The sequence below is a fragment of the Triturus cristatus genome, chromosome 3_2 (assembly GCF_964204655.1).
Source record: "Triturus cristatus chromosome 3_2, aTriCri1.1, whole genome shotgun sequence".
NCBI classification, from domain to species: domain Eukaryota; kingdom Metazoa; phylum Chordata; class Amphibia; order Caudata; family Salamandridae; genus Triturus; species Triturus cristatus.
The window spans coordinates 927,190,406-927,207,501 of NC_140584.1; the positions used below are offsets into that span (position 1 = coordinate 927,190,406).

A 17,096-nucleotide genomic window follows, 5' to 3' on the forward strand; every position below is an offset into this window, starting at 1 on the left:
CACATAGCGATTTGCCCACAAAGGATCGTTAAGCCACCCGCCAGACTCGGACGTGCTTCTGCTGCTTCAATGTTGACCACTCTAACCGTTAAGCCACATCCTCTCTCTACTATTTTACCCGCAACCACCGGATTTCCACCAAGGTTGTTTTTTAAAATTATTTTTAGACTTTTTACTGATGTAATATCCAATACTCTGGATCTATTGTGCTGCATAATATCGCGAGGCGTATGATTATGTGGCGATTTAAAATGCCTTCTATTTGGGGCAAGAAAGCTCCCAGGCCCAGGATGCACCTGCCAGTCAATTATCAGAGATTGCAAATCGTGGAGGAAAGGTAGCTCCTCTAATGGAAGTATTTTGTCCCGTAACGTCTACGGACAAACTTGTATCATCCAAGTAATAACGACCAATCAGGTACGTGGAATTGCTTTCTCAGAGGAGGGTAAATTGTGGTGTCCTTGCATTCGTTGGACCACTGGTGATACTATTGGCTGAGGTGCTCTTGTCAGCTGTTCATTGGCAATCAGGATCTCGTGTATTGTATCAGGGCCTATTATTGGCTGAATAACCTCTCGCACGGCCGCCTCCTTCATGGGCGGACCTAGTGACATCAGCACAGAGATGCTGACTATCGCTAGTTATCCCGTGTCAGTGTAGTGAGCCGGCGTCCGGGCCTGAGACAGCCGGAAAAGCCTGGAGAACCGGATTAGCGTTGGTGAGTAGGATCTTTTTTCTTAGCGTGCTCAATGTGATTGGAGAGTCCCCCAGCGCCTAGACATGACTGAACCCATTGGGGCATTGGACCCCCGGTCTTCCACCTGCCGACACCACTGTTGCTTGACACCTGGCCGTGGTGATGCGCTGGCTATCGGGCTCCACTGCCCTGTAGCTCATGGGTACTGACGTGCTGGGCTGCCCCCTGGGATTGACATTACCCCCTGCCTGGAGATTGTCCGTGTCCCTTGAGCCACAGCTACTGTTGGGGATTAACTGCCCTCCTGCCGCTTGCCTACCACCTCTCGAGGGTAGCTCTGAAGCATTTTCTAGAGTCTAGATTTGTGGCCCTTGACTGGAACTACGTGCTCACATCGAGGCTTCATTTAACCTTCAGCAGACCAGTTTCCTTTACAGGGTCAATTGTTAGAAGTGGTATTGACTGGATCAAAGATTTCTTTTGTGGTCAGTGTTAGAAGGGAAGTGGGATGGGGTGGGGGGCAGTTGGGGGCACTTCACAGGATGGCATTGGTGCGCCAATCTTAAGAGACAGTAGATATTATTTCGTGTGCTGTTGATCTACTTTTGTGCTTGTATTAAATACTACTTTTATCACAACCGCGAGTATTTGACTGGACAATCAGTTTATTGGGGTTACTGTTCATACTTTTGACTACATCTGTGTGTTGTACACCTACCTCCCCTGCGCGAAGCCTCGACTGTTCTCCACATTTGATGATCTTTGAGGCATAATTCTCAATAAAGCCTGATGGCCTCGAACAGTCCTGACTGCCAGTGAGTTCAGAGAGGATCGGGGCGTTTCTTCTTGAGTTCCAGCCTCGCGATGCGGGAGGGCAGCAAAGTCTTATGGTTTCCTCTGGATGATCAGTTGGGGCCACCAGTCTTAGGATATTCCATGCTGGTGTCAGATGTTTCTTCTTTGGCTTTTGTTATGTGTTAACACATGTGGTGGTCTCTAGGTCAGTATGTTCCCAGGCGACGGCCCTAAACTTCACAGTGGCACAAACCTAGCATACGTTATTTGCTGTCATACTCCACCCCATGGACGACGGTCCTAATCTTCACAGTAGTCCCCATCTGTCATACAGGGATAGTCGATTTTCCATTAGAGTGGTGGACGGCCAGCACTCTGGAAGCGCTTCCAACCAGACCTGATGACTCGCACTTCGCTCACTATATCCACTCAGGAGGATTCTTGATGGGTCTCGCTTTCTCCAGGTCCTCTCGTCCTCCTACTCCTCCTCAGTCTGCTTGTCTTGGCATGCAGAGAGAAGAGATGGCTTGTCTTCAAGCTCAAGACAAGTGGTGTTGACTTCCTGAGGGATGGCCCTTCACCCAGCAGGGAGACTTGAGAATCTTGGTCCCCCAGTCCTAGTTGCAGCAGCTCAAAGCCTTGATAATCTTCTTTCCACATTGATGAACAACTCGTGGGACTCATGCTCCCACTTTACATATCCAGCAGGCCTGGAAAAATCATAACATTTTTACCACCCCTGCAGGCTTAGTGACTTGAATAATCTACTTAACCTAACTGTAATGAGCTTGACCTTAAAATGGTCTCAAAATGTGTGATCCTAGGCAAGTATTCTATTTTACAAAACCGCCCTTTTCTTCATTATCATGTATGAGAGCACTTTCAAATATGCAAGTTCAGCATTTCTGCTGTACAAAAAACTATTTTGTTTGATTTTAATAGACTAAACGTTTGCTCCATATATACTAAGAATTTAGCTTACATATAGGGTATACATGACCCCTGACTTGCCTCTTAAGTTACTATTAGCATTGTCATCAGGGTGGGGGCAGGAATGTTTCTAAGTTAATGTTCAAAAACTCCCTTTTAATAAATTTATGACTAAAGCATAGTGTGATAGCACACTAATTTACAAACCGCACATTTTACATTTAGATGTTCACACACTTTCCCACTAACATGAAGGTTTAGTGATACAAATATATAGCATATAGACACTCTGTGGAAATTGGCTTTGAGGAAAAATATCATTAGCACATCACCAAGTAAAGTGTTCTGATTTGTTTTCATCCTATTAAAATATTTTTCAAAGCACAGATACCAAAAATGTTTTCATAACTACTTAAATATATATTGAAATGTTTGTACAGTTGATTTACAAGGTATTTCAATGTTGTGCGTTAGAAAAAGAACTGACATTGTACAGCCTTTAATTTCCCAATCTTTGCGCACAGTTGTCGGACAGTTCTCTTTATAAAATCCTCTAACCTTGCAGTAAGAGAAAGAATAGCAAATACCAACTTTCAGGAAAAACTAAAGTTCAAATTGTAAGAAGACATCAGCTCATATTTGACTTCTGTCTTTGAACGCTGAGCAAATGTGGCTAGATAAAAACCCGATTTAAACAAATCTTAATTGCTAATTCACTTTCTTAGTGAACAGAACAACCGTTTTTGTCAGCTCTCCAGAATGGGCCAGTAGGCCCTAAAAATAGCTTGCCCGGATAAAATCTGACTCGCCATAGCAAGTGGGCTAGTAGATTTCTCGTAGTCTGTCTAGACACACGTGTGATTTAGTGTTTGGTCCTTTGAAATTCATATTGTGGGTGTCAAATCCTTTTAAATCCCACATATCTGTCCTGTCCATTGTCAAAGGGACAGTCTGGCACATCAATAGCATCTACATTTCTGCTACACACATCACAAAGGCAGAGGGAGTAGCATTGGTCACACTGGGTTGCAGGCTTCCAATGAAATATTCCTCACAAAGGTTCAAAGGCCTAAACCTGTTCATCTATTATAATTCCATTGTTCTACAGTGCTCCCCTTGTGAGGCCCACCATCTCGCTTGACAATGACCAGTATCTCTTCTTTGAATTAAAGTGATCTTTGATGAGCACAGAGGATTATCTGCTTCCCTTCCTCAAGTGTGGGAGTTCCCAGCCCACAGATATATCAGCAATCCACATCTCCTGTCTGAGGTTGCAGTTCTCTCCCCAACTAGCGTTTTCAGGCCCTGAGCTTTCAAAGTACAATCCACAGAACTCTCATGTTATCTACCATACACAGGCACACATACAACACAGCACACACTCAAGCATCACAAGCTGCCCAACGCTACCTACAGTTGTCATGTAGGCCAAAGGTGAATTAAGTAAACGGCAGCAGCGGAAGTTTACATCAGTGAACTGGTAGGTAAAAAGGCCTGTTCACACTACCGACTCTTATGAAACTCAAAATGCGTATGTTGCCAGTACCACGTTAATGTTATTTAACTTCTGGCAAGGGCAGTAGCCCTCTACCACTAATGAGGGTAGAATTTTGTTCTCTCCCTCCCCCAGAGATAACAAGACTGCATCACCACGAGACAGGCCTAGGTTGTGGTGTACACGCATGATCCATGTTTGCCTTTGACCAAAAATCATTTCCAGGGATTTCGATATGCATGCTGCTGGCTCACTCAGGGTATGGGTATACGTACATCACCATGCAGGGGGATTTTCCGTCGCAGCAGGCAGCATACAAATTAAGTAAGAGTATTTAAATTTAGCTTTACCAAGTAATAGGATATGTTTTTACCTAGGCTGCCAACGAAGAAGCTGTATTGAAACCTGTCTCACCGACTCCAGCACCAGCCAGCAAGGAAACAGAATTTGATTTAAGGTGCGTCTTATTAAGGTGCCATCTCCCTTGCGTGAAGTCCACTTTGACGTTTGTCACTGTTTCGAATACTCTGGCTTGCTTGCTTGCTAACTAGGTACACCTTTGTGGAAACATTTGCATTCACTTGCACAATCCCCTGCAATTTCACCTCATTTTGGGGGTGCATCCTCATGCAGCTGACATTATTTAATAGTTTGTAAATTGAGTGTTTTTGTTTTAATACAAAATTGGTAGGTCTTCTAGGCACCCATCTTGCATTTGTTGCAGAAGGGATTCCGTGTCCTATGTAGCTTACAAACTCTTACTCTCCATGTGCACCCACTCCCTCTGACTGCTGTGTTCTGGTTGTGGGTTATCATTATAGAGCTCTGTGCTGGTTTTGCTATTTATCACCAACACATCTTACTAGAAGGAGATGACTGCTATGTTTTGTGCCAGTCATTTGAATGTGGTTTCTACTTTGGTTCATTGTTGGTCCTCTCATTGATGTTGCATAGTGTTGAACTGTGGTGTGTCTATCCTAATGGCATAGTAATGGGTGGCCTCCAGTGGCCCCGTTGTAGGCAGTATGGAGACGATTGACAAAGGCATGTTGGAGTACATAAGAGTATTCCTACAGTACTACTTCTCGTACTTATAATTGCTTTTATGAATTTGCCCTCAGCGTCCATATTTTCCATGCTGATTTCTCCACCCTACCCCTCAAGTCACCCCCTCAGTATAGCGATATTGTTTGGCGGTTAGCGTGTTCTGAGTCATGGTATCAAAGAGTGCATGAGCCATTTAATATTTGACGTAATCGAAGAAGATTTAAAACACTGGAGACATTTTGGGTGATAGCACACACTTAAGAGAAGCTGTTGAATTTTGCAGGCTCCATAGTAGTCATGGATTACCCTTCTGTGGTGATACTGGCATTTAGCTGTACCTACTTTCAAGGTACTATGTGTTTCGAGTACAGCTCAAAGCTGTTTTGTGGTTTGAAGTAGTTGACCAGAGTGGTGTGCAGCAGCGTAAAGTGATATGTCCATAGGCAGTTTGTAGTTCAATGTGATGTCAACGGTTTTGCGGGTTCCTGTTGCACTGTTAAGTGTGGGGCGATATAAGCAGGATAGTGTGATGTTGTGAGTATTGGGCATATGTGTTGTGGTGAGGTGTGCTAGTTGTCTTGCTGGTTGTCTGGTTGTTAGCGTTGCACGTTGGACTGTCTTAGGTTTATTTTAAGTGGTCAGATGTAGTGAACAGATGTAGTGAACAGTGTTGTGTTCAGTGCACTTTAAAGGATTGTTATGTAATGCAATATTTTATTAAGGGATGTATTGTTTTGTCAAGCAGTATATTGCACCGTGGCTTCTGTTGCAATATGTAGTTAAGTGGTTTTGTATGTTTGCATAGGTGGTAATATATTCTGGGACTTATTTCTGTGAGTGTTCTGTCTCTAGCATCCCTGTCTTTTTGTTCCATCATTTTCTGGGCTCTTCCATGATTCGTGTCCTTCTGACTTTGTTTCCCTGTATGTGTGTCTTTGCCTCAGTGCTCTTTTCCTATTGACTGACTTCCAGTTTGTCTGACACTCTGTCCTTTTCGTGTACTCTTATTCTAATGCTGTCTTTCCCTGCTCTATAATCTGTGTGCTTTCTTCTGTCCATGTCTCAGTTCTCGACCTATGCTGATGTTTCATGTCCTAGAAACTGTCTCAAATTCCTTGTAAGGGCTGGAAGGAGTGAAGATTGTATATTTCTTTTCATGTGTGTCTCCTCTCATGGATGTTTTAGTTAGCCATTCAGTGATATTTTACTTTTGTTGTGTGCTCTGTTGAAGAGCCAATTTTGTTAGTGTTTCCCTGAACAGCAGGTAGTCCTGCGTTTTGGAGAGATTGTGTGGAAGTTCATTGCACAGGTCTGATGATAAGTGCCTCCAGTCCTGATGCTTTTAAAATTGGGTCTGGTAATTCGATGGTCCTGACCTACGAGGCCTAACTAGCCAGTGTTTGGACACCTTGTCCTATAAGAATTATTGGCTTAACCCATTTTTACCATAGGTAAATGATGCAGAGCACTCTAAAGTTTACTTGTTGGCTTATGGTTATCAACTTTAGGGTTGCAAGACCAACAAGATGTTATGTTGTCAGGCAGATGTGTTGAAAAGCATTCTTGCTGCTGAATTTCATACATACTCGTACCATGGATCCAGACTTGACATATTCATGTAACCCAGTCAGAAAAGCATCACGAGAGTTCTGGTGGGCTCCCTTTGGAGAATGCCAGATATGGTAGTTTGAAATGTAGATTGTCAAGGATGTAAATACAGAATTTTACTATGTGGAGGTGTTCTTTTGATTAGCTGTAGGCTTTTGTTTTTTGCCCCCGGGGTTTTCACTGTGTGGCAGCTTTTGACTGGTGCGTGTCCAGAACACTATGGTATTGGGTTTGTAGTATCATTTCTATTGCTGTACACAAGTTGGTTTCTTGCCATTCAGTGGTTTACCTTATGTACACTTTTAAGCGAGTTGGATCAGTCAGTGGAATTGTGTGTGTTTGTTAGGTTAGGCCGTAGTAGCAGATGGACGAATGAATTTAATGGAGATTAATACACTTTCAAATGGGGTATAATCAAGTATCAATCTTTTAGGAGACCACAGGTTATCTGGTATGACCTTGAGTAACATGGTACCAGGTTTATGGTGCTGACCTCTTGTGGGAAAGAGGCAGCTCTAGTTAAGTTCAAAGCCTTCAAGTGAGTTTATCAGGGTGTTAATCGCATGGAAGTTAATATCTGGGTGAATAATCTCACGGCCATGATGTGGTTTAATTTTTTTTTTTTTTAAAGTAGGAAGGCAGGCATCACCCTCCTCCAATTCTGTCTCCTCTTTTTCTTTCCTTCTTTCGTTCACCTAAGATAACCCGAATCTTACCTCTGACCCTAACTTTAATTTTTCATCTAATTGAGAACTTCAGCTCAGACCGTCACTCTTTTGGTAACTCTTTACCTACCCCCGATTGTTGTCAAGTCCGGATTTTTTTCTTTTGAGATTTTCCCCCGAGATATGTTTTATTCTCTATTTCCAGGTATTGTGCCTGGCCACTAAGGTATGGCAATTTGCTGTGTCAGGCTGCTCCCAGATTCAGGAGAATCGTGGTAATTGTATCAGTGTTGTCCTTGGTGAGTTTTATCCCATACTAAGATCATGGCTGACTTGGTAAAACTTAACAGTGGAAACCCTTCTTAGGTAGTTTCGAGCATTATCTGAGCTTTTTGTAATTTTTTGACTTGTTTGAAGATATGGTATTCTAGAGGTTTTGCATGGTGCGGTATGTTTAAGATGGATCTGTAGTTTTAGCGATTAAGTGGATTGATGGAGAATTTCTTTACTAGAACACTAAATTGGTCTGGATCACGATGTTAGTGCAGAAGAATTGAGAGGCGCAGAGTAGGGAGATGGTATTTTTGAAGCTTTTCGGGTTGTATAGGTCTAGCTGGATTTCTCCATCCTTGTTGCCAGTTCTTGTAGCTTAATTTTGGATATGGGAGGAGTTTAATATGGTTGGTGGTGGCTTTTCAGATTTGTTTGGGAGTCTTGGATTTTGGTGTAGTAGTTATCTGCTGGTTGTCCATGTATTAACTTGAGAAGAGGTTGATAGTGTGGTGTTCTCATGCAATTACCTGACCTGTCTGAAAAATGTATTTTTGTGCAGCGTTATAGTGATTTTGTTTTGTGTAGTGTGATATATTTTGCACTGAAAATTCTACCTTTTTAGTATCTTGAGTTATTTCCTGATTTAAGGTGCTGAAAATTCAGTTTTCGCTAGTTTGCAATTTGCTGATTTAGTGAATTCCTGTATCTTGAGGTAGCAGTAGAAGTTGATCATGTAGAATCGCTATGCCTATGCCTCCCTCCCCCAACCTGCCGTGGAAATAAATGCTAGTGCTGCTGTCTCCATTAGGAGTTTGTCTTTAGCTAAAATAGCGATTTGAGCGTGTTATCTGATGAGTAAGTAATTTGACCAGTTGATTTTTGTATAGGGTTTCCAGAGTCTAAGGTTTTTCCCTTGGAAGGCTTAAACAAGAGTGGGTATAATTGCGAAGTTCTTGATAAGCTTGCATGATTACTCACCACCAATATTTACTAAATGAAATGGCATGTTGTAGGATTCAAAGTCAGCACTTTAATCATTCGTTTGTTTTTAAGCAGCTGTGATTTAGGTCACATTCTTTTCAAACTGTTGAAATGTCAGAACACTCCTTCAGCACTAGGGGATTTATTGGTTTGTGATTAACTAGAACCATTGCCGTAGTATTCTAAGCTGTTGTTGTTAAAGGCAAGACTTCTAGCTTTTGGGATGCTCTACGTTCATTTTGGATGGCGAACAATAGAAATGGCAGTATCTCTCTATAGAAGGAATGGGCTCCGAGTTAGTCTGAATATTCTGTTGGGACCAGGTTACAAAGATGGCGCTTTTGAATATGAGTCAGAATGTGGTAAACATTTATTATGATGTTCAACACCACTTTTCTTGGCGGTAGCGGTGCATAGTTTCATGTTTGGCACAATAGTCTCTCTTTAGTAAACTATACACTGGTCGTCCTTGGTCTAGCAGTACATTTCAGCCCCTGCCAACTTGTATGTTATCCTGTATGCAGTGTATTTCTTTGAATCACATCACACTACACTCATTATTTTGTCATGTGAGGAGTAAAAGGCCTGTTGTCTTACCACATTCTGATTATACGCTTTCTTTACAAGAACTTGTTCGCTTTCAGGCCTCCATCACTTCACTCTTCTCAACAGATCGCCAGTACAGGAACATTGACTGACTGATTGGTCCAAAATTGTTTTCGCATTTGCTACACCTGCCGTAAATAATTATTAAAATAATATATACATAATGTCCTTAATCATTAGGTTATCTGTTTTGAGGTTAAGCCACGTGATTTGTCATTATTTAGAATCGAATTTTAAGATTATTAAAAATCAGCACAGGGTTCTACTGACCTTTCCCAACACAAGTGCTCCAGCAAAAGAATATAGGCCAGAATTTAGAGTAAATGGCAGTCTGTCGTTTTCATTCCTGATTGCGTAGGGTACTCATCAAGGGATGTCTCTGCTCTCCTCCTTGCCCTAGCTAGTGAACCCCTGGTTGAGTGTATTAGGGTAGATGACCAGTTTGAAGAGTTTTGCTGACCGAATAAGACAGAGTGTCTTAAGATGGAGACATCCTGCACGTTCTGCAGCGTCCTAGGTGCTAGCTATAGCTGCTGGAACAGATGCTGAGTTCTTATGGTGAGGCCTATACGCTGACACAAAATTTGGGTAAGTCCACATCAATGTTCCCTCTAATATTTTTTCTCAATGTGCGAGAATGTAATTTTTTGTGTGCACCCTTTCATTACTGTGTGCACAGCAGCATTTTGGACTAGCGGAGGAAACGACATTTCACTTATGTTTTAAAAAAATATATATATCTTTATTTGTTACATTTTGCAAACAAGAAATAGATAAGAACAGTTCATTGGTTCATTGGCTCACCCACTTAGTGAAAGCAGCCCCCTCCCCCCATCTCAGGGGCCCATATTGAATTTGTTGTGTTAAATTTGCATATCACTCCCCCTATCTTGCGTGACTAGTGCTACTACTTGTTTGTACCACATAGGTGGATGTGTAAGTGGGGTCTTGTCGGACTTTGTCAGATACCTTCTGATGGAGGATCAGCCACCATTTGGATCATCATGCCCACCCAGCCACTCAATTCCTTCTCCAACCAGTCATCCGTCCTGACTCTTTTCAGTTGGATCTCTTCTGCTGGGACTCATTCCAGCAGATCTTCTGTACGGTGGGTCCCCTCTCTGACAGCCAGTGAATTACTATGTGGCGTTTTTCCAGGAGTAGTCTGGTACCAACGTTGCATATTTATAGCGAATCGCGCTGTTTTAATAAGTGGGTTTACTCAGTAAACAATGTCTGGATGCAGACCCGGGTTACTCTTTTGAGTCGAGTCATGACTTCTTTCCAAAATTCTGCCACCCTGACACACAGCCATGTCGTGTGTAAGAATGTAGCATCCTCCTCTATACATTTGAGGCATGTTGAGAACTGATTTGGGTAATTTGTATGGAACCTGGCAGGCATCATATATGTCCTCTGTCGTAAAAGGAAGTGGACTAGTTTAAATTCGGTGTTACTTGCCACCTCTTGATCCTGTGTGCAAGTGTTTTCCCATCCGTTATAAGCTAGAAGGGTCTGTAGGTCCTTATCTCATGTCGCTTGAGCACCTGGGGCAGTCTATCGTCTTTCAGTGTCTTGTATATTCATGACAGGAGGCCTCTCCCCTGCCTGCCGTCCAATGGATGACGTGTGGTACGCCTGTCCCCTAGCTCTCAACCAGCGATGCATTATGTGACAATGAATTTAAAATCAATAAAAAGAGGAATACGTATTAAAAAATAAATCAGCAATGGCTCATTTGGAGTGTTGTTCGTTGTACTCCGTGCTGTCACAATGTTGCATGTAACCTTCTGTCAGTTCCTGGCGTCCGCCTAAACCACCATTGATACCTTTCTGAATGACACAATTTCCTCCTTTATATTCTTGCAGCCCACCACATCAGTTTGAATACTACATCTTCCAGAAGGAAAAAGACAGGTTAGAGGCAGCCCAAGAGACTGGAGGTTCTTTAGTTCAACCGAGGCCGTCACGTGTACTTGAAATGATAATAACATGGGCACTTTCCAAGAAAAGAGCGATTGATGCATGTGATTGAAATGTAAACATTCCTAGTGTGCTTGTTACTATAGGAGCGCTCCTAGTTCTTGAAGTCAGAATTTGGGGTAGAACGATGAGGTCTGCCTGATACTTTGTTGCCTGCATATCCCAAAGTAATATTCTCTACTTTTCAACTTGAACTCGATGTGTGATCTTGAGAAAAATCACTTTATCTCATACATTTCATTTAAGCTGAGAAACGACAAAAGAAACTATTCTACAATAAACGATTTTAGAAGCGCACTGGATTTCTTTTGTCCAAAAGAATAGGAATTTTTATCATAGGGTCTGGGAGGTACCTAGTCCCTGTGCAAAAGGCAGTACAACCTGCTTATCCCTTGTTCAAGCTACTATCGCATTTACTTTAAAATGTAAATGCAAAGCCATTATCTTTGTCAATGCTCATTATAAAGGGATGAAATCAAATCAGCAAATAAGAGACGATCAAATGAAAGTGACAAAGCCAACCAACAGTAAACAATGTGTGGGCTCCAAGCCCACTGTTTTTGGTGCTTTCAAAAGAGGCTTTGACCTTAAGACAGCTACACGCTGTTTGGTAGGCGAGACCTAAAAACTATCCTACCAGAATACTCACAAATACCTAACAGAATGTATCTTACTATCCACGTGAGTAAGCGTTTCAGCAGCCCATGAGGGGTAGTAAGCACTATACATATGCTGCAATATTGTACAGTACAATAGGATACAATATGTTCTCAACAACTGACAACATTGCAGGCCAATGACTGGAGTTCCAAGGCAAAAGCAGCAAATGACTGGAGGAGGCCAACCAAAAGTACCTTCAGTAAAGAATACAACATGTTTTCCATGAATGACATGAGCACCTTAAGCATCAATCCTAATAATTGCACGTTGTTACTTTGTGAGAGTAACTTTCGATCCATACTCCAGAGAGACTAGGAGAGCGGCAGCCAGCCATTGCTGGAGCAGCAAAACCTGAGCCACCCTAATGTGTGGTGGCCACTGTTGCAAGTTCTCTGTGGCGAGTCCACTGCAAGGGTATGCAATATGTGATGAGTCCCCAGAGAGGGAGCAAGGACTGCAAAACATGGGGGACACCCATAAGGTACGCCACAAACATGTCCCCACCACCTTCATAGATGCGCAGATGAAAAACAGCACTATAGCAGCTACTGTCATCTCTTAAAGTACAAGTTAACGCTGCCAAAACATTTGCCATTATTTTGCTAAGAGAAGCCTATATAAATGCAATTGTTTAATTTCCCATACTATCATTAACCATCTTTGTTCCCATCAGTCTGTCACCAAGAAAAGTACACCCAAGCACTGCAAATAAAAGTTGTACCCATATTTTCAATTTCCTTCACTAATGCAATGCAATGTTCAGTATGGACGTTGGAACCTTGTGTGAAAATATGGCACACACAGTCACGTGCTTACCCCGCTCAGAGCGACATTATGTAAGGAATCTGCAGCTTCTGGAAAGACATTAAACTTTTGCTTCCAAAGAGCAGGTGCTGTTTTTATTATCGGCAATCGGCGCATGCATGCAAGAACTACTCCAAGACCATTTGTTTGTGTCAGGGCTGGCCGTCTTGTGGTTCTGCATTTTTTTTTCCAGTTAGTTGTCCTGTAACTTTTTGCTTTTGGGAGACTGGATCAGCGAGCTTCTTCCGAGGAAGTACCCACTTGAGGTTTAGAAATAGTGCATTTGCACAGTGTGTCGAATCTAAAGAGGTGAAACCCAAATACTCCCATAACCGTCTGGAGATACTCTGGCAAAATGAAGCCATCTGCTGCTGACCAGTAAAAATAAAAGAAATCGGAGTAACGAGGAGGCCAACCAATGGTAAGTGATGGGTTGGGTTCTAAGCCATTTTTAGATTTTTTTTAAATAGAAAAAATAGATCTCGAGCGACCGCACATGTGCTGGCTCAGGCAAAACCTAAAAATAATGTCAGAATTTAAAGGTGAAACGCTTGCTAAGACCGAATTTACTTTCAGCAGGATTCAGCCATTTGGTCTTTCGCAAAGCCGAGGGAGCAGATCTATGGGTCTCCAGGACACTTGCCGTTCTAATTGCACCTTCTGTCTTAAAGGCCATCTGAGTGAGTGAGAGTTGGCCCTTCCAGGTGTGCCAGAAAACACAAGAAGAGGAAGGCAAGCCATTGCACGAGAAGAAAGCAAATGAGTGACCAAGCGAACCAATGGTAAGCAGTGAGCTGGCCCTAAGCCCACTGTAAGTTCACAAAAAGTGTTTCTCAGGTAGACCGTGTGTGCTGTCTAGTAGGCAAGACCTAAAAAGCGCAACCCAATGCAAACCTTTTAACAATAATAATGACATCACAATTTAATATAATTCATAATATCATTAAAAATCAAACATTTACTAATTTATTACCATCAGTGGATGACATAATTGCACTAGTGCTCTTAATAAGATTAATATTTTCCCATACTGTAGTTTGTGAAAGTGCATTTTGACACAAGAAGGAAAACATGTTGTCGATGGGTGTCCACAGCAACCGTTTGAACTCTTGAGCCCTCCTCCCTCGACCTTGGTGTGATCTTAATGATATCCTCCAGCATACTCTCAATTACAAAAACGTTTGAGGCCATTGCCCTTCAGGCTCAGTGAGCATTGTGATTCATAACCCATGTCATCTACCCATCTAGTTACAGTGGGGGTGAATTCTGAGGCTTCCTGATCTCCAGAACTCGAGGAGTTGTGTGAGATGACAAATGTGCAAAGTTACATTGAATATGAACCCCAATTTAACGTCCTGTTTTAAAAATGAACATTTCGAATTGTAGTGCTAGAAAACTGTTAGTTCTTTAAAAACAAAATATTGTGGTAAAGCAAGTGTTCTATCATGGCCAGGTTATTGTAAATGCAGAAAAAGGGTATGACAGAAGGCTCTATATATAAAAAAGTTTTTTTAAAAGGTGGCGGTCAACAGCAATCCTGTATATACAAATAGGCCCTTCTAACTAACGTGTGGTCTGCACTAGCAAAAGATGCTGCTGGAACCAGGAGAGAGGGCCAGTGAATGACATGAGACTCAAAAAACCAGAGAAGAGATCGGTGAATGGGACACCCCCTACACCTCCTAGAAAAAAACACAAAAGCAAAGAAACTGGGTGTTGTAAATGACTACAAAAGAAACACTTCCAAGGTGGAATCATTACTGAGGAATTTGTGTGGTAGTGACCCTTTGGTGATGTATGAGGTTACAAGAAGTTATGCATGGGATCGAGTAGGAAAGAGGAAGCCTAACCAAACCGCTTGAATGGAAGTGGGAGAGATGGATAGTACAAACACCCACACCTTAGGTGAGGGGGAGAGAGTGTGAAGTGCAAAGCAGTATGAGCTCCACAATAATAAAATGGAAGTGTAGAGAGAAATTTTGAAGTAAAGAAGACTTTGAAGGAAAAATTGGCTCTCTGAATTTTGGAAAAGTTCTTTTTTTTTAAAGTGGAAAATTCTTGTAAACCATATACATGTTAGAGCCTATTGCACCACTACCTCCTGGACGAGGTTGTGTTCTTTTTTTTTTTTTTTGATACATTTTTATTGTATTTTGCGGCATAAAGGACAATATCAAGAATGATATACAGCAGTGCATTGAACATGGCATCAGTAACTTCAATCAGGGAAGCATCAACAAACAAATTTAAAAACCCCCCCTTCCTCCCCCATCCCCCGTCCCCACCCTTTGCGCCCCCACCCTTCAAAACAGGCCCCCCAGCCATTTCCCCCATATTTTGCGGAATTTTTTGGGGCAGCCCCGTGCAGCGTATAACGACCGCTCCTGGGCCGCACACCAATCCACCCCTCTACTCCAGGTAGCCCTTCTGGGCGGGTCTGGCTGCGACCACACGGCTGCTATATCCCTCTTAGCCACCATAAGGGCAGTAGTGAGGAAATACTTCTCGTTACGGGACCCATCCATCCCGTCCGGAGGTTGTGTTCTAACCATTTTTTTAGGAAGTACTATAATTGGTTTTGAAATTCGCCATTTGGCTACTACATTTAATTACCCTGGTAAGCGTACTGCTTGTAGCAAGGTATGATTCTCTAGGCAACATTGTCAGAAATTCTTGGCCAATTCTGAGGCCTCCAGATGATTGATTGCACTGTGCAGCCAATAGATTGTTTATTTGTAGGAAGGTGCAATTTTTAAGTTTCAAAAGAAGAATTTTATTGAAGGTATAGAGGTGTTAATATACAATACATATACATACTCAACAATCAATACATCATATACTCAGTCAAGCAGTAATACATAAAGAGGGTTATTCAATAGAACAATAACTGTAAGAATGGTTAAGATTAATCTAACAAAAGATAAGATAGAAATTTAGGAATATCTGGGAGACTCATGGGGTTTTAAGCACTTCTTGTTGGGCAGGAGGCAGTGAGGAGGTTCGTTTAGCACAAATATAAAAAAACATTGTTACAGGTGACCATAACTGAATACGTTTTGTAGACATATGTGTAGGATAGGTAAGGAAAGTATCCAATCTATGATTATGACAGATATCATACCACCATGCTTTGTAAGAAATTTTTGGAAAATCCTTCCAATTCATTGTTATTTGCTGAAAAGCAACAGCTAGTAATAGATCAAAGATTTTGGCATGGAGTGAACATTTATTCCATATCGGTGAAATACTCCCTAAAAAGATGTTAATGGTAGAGAAGGGAGCACTGGTGCCAAAAATTGAGTTGATTTGAGACCACTCACGCTTCCAAAAATTATGTACTAATGGGCATGAAAATAACATGTGGAATAAATCAGCATTTGGGGATGTGAACATCCAGCAAGTATCTGGTACATTGGAGAATCTTTTGTTCAAGTTACTTGGGGATAATAAAAGCCTATTATAAATGTAGAACAATGTTTGTGTTAGACTAGCTGGCCTCGTAGATTTACGTATCTTGATCCATATATTACTCCATAAAGAAAGAGACCAAGATGTGTTAGAATCTCTTTCCCAAGCTATCTCTATCTTCAATTTTTGCCTACTTTTGTCAGGAATTTGGAGGAAATTGTATATTGTGGGCGCTTTAGGTAAGGCACGTAGTAAAGTGAAAAAACCTGTATGTAAAATACAGATGTGAACTGTAGAGGAAGTGTTAGTTAAATGGGTTCAAGTGTCAAATAGAGTTTTCCTAAGAATGTAGTGTTTGGGTAGGAATGAATTTGGCAGATCATATAATTGCGTAAGTGATGCGAAGGAAATGAATTCTGAGTTTGAGAATAGTTGATGAATCCAAATTAAGCCTTTTTGTCCAAGTTTTCCAGTAAAAGGGTCTGTTGCATATTAGTAGTTTTGTTGTGCCATATAGTTGAAGCAAGGAAAGAATCTAGAGTGGTGTGTGTCGAAGGGTAGAGTTGGTCAAGAAGTTTAAATATGGGAGTAGAAAGGGTTTGAGGTTTGCGAAAAAAGGATAAGTATTCTTGAAAAGAGAATGGAGATAAAAACGAGTTTTCAACTAGCGTCCATAAAGGAAAGTCATCTGTGGAGTCCAATAGCCAAAATGAAGCTTGATGTAGTAAAAAGGCTTTTTGATCAGCAGAAAAATTGGGAAAATTAACTCCTTCAGCTTTAGGACGGATTAATTTGGAGACAGACATACAGGATTTCTTCTTGTTCCATAAAAAGGAGGAAAGGATGGAATTAATAGATTTAAAGAATTTAGTTGATATGAGAACTGGTATGTTGGAGATTGTGTATAACACTATGGGGGAAAGTATCCTCTTTATAGTGTCGAGGCGACCCCACCAAGATAAATAAAGGGGATGCCATTTAGTAGTAAGTTCTGAAATTTTCTAAATGCAATTATCCATACATAATGCTACCGTACCTGAAATCGTAGGCGTGAATTGTAATCCTAAATATTTAATATGATTGTATTGCCATGTAAAGTTAGCTGATGTAAAATCTGCTTTAAACATGTACTTGGTTAGGGGGT

General features: G+C 41.5%; 1 protein-coding gene across 4 annotated transcripts in view; it reads left to right on the forward strand.

Annotated features, from left to right (window-relative positions):
- Nucleotides 1-580: 580 nt before the first annotated feature.
- The window catches only part of VMP1 (vacuole membrane protein 1), an 810,872-nt gene continuing 794,356 nt past the window's right edge, over nt 581-17,096 (forward strand). For 2 of the 4 annotated variants that reach the window (XM_085649403.1, XM_085649406.1), the window contains exons 1-2: nt 581-718; nt 4,295-4,374. The gene's annotated coding sequence lies outside the window, so the exon portion shown is untranslated. The remainder of the gene's footprint in view (nt 719-4,294; nt 4,375-17,096) is intronic. The other 2 variants (XM_085649404.1, XM_085649407.1) reach the window with 1 other exon arrangement.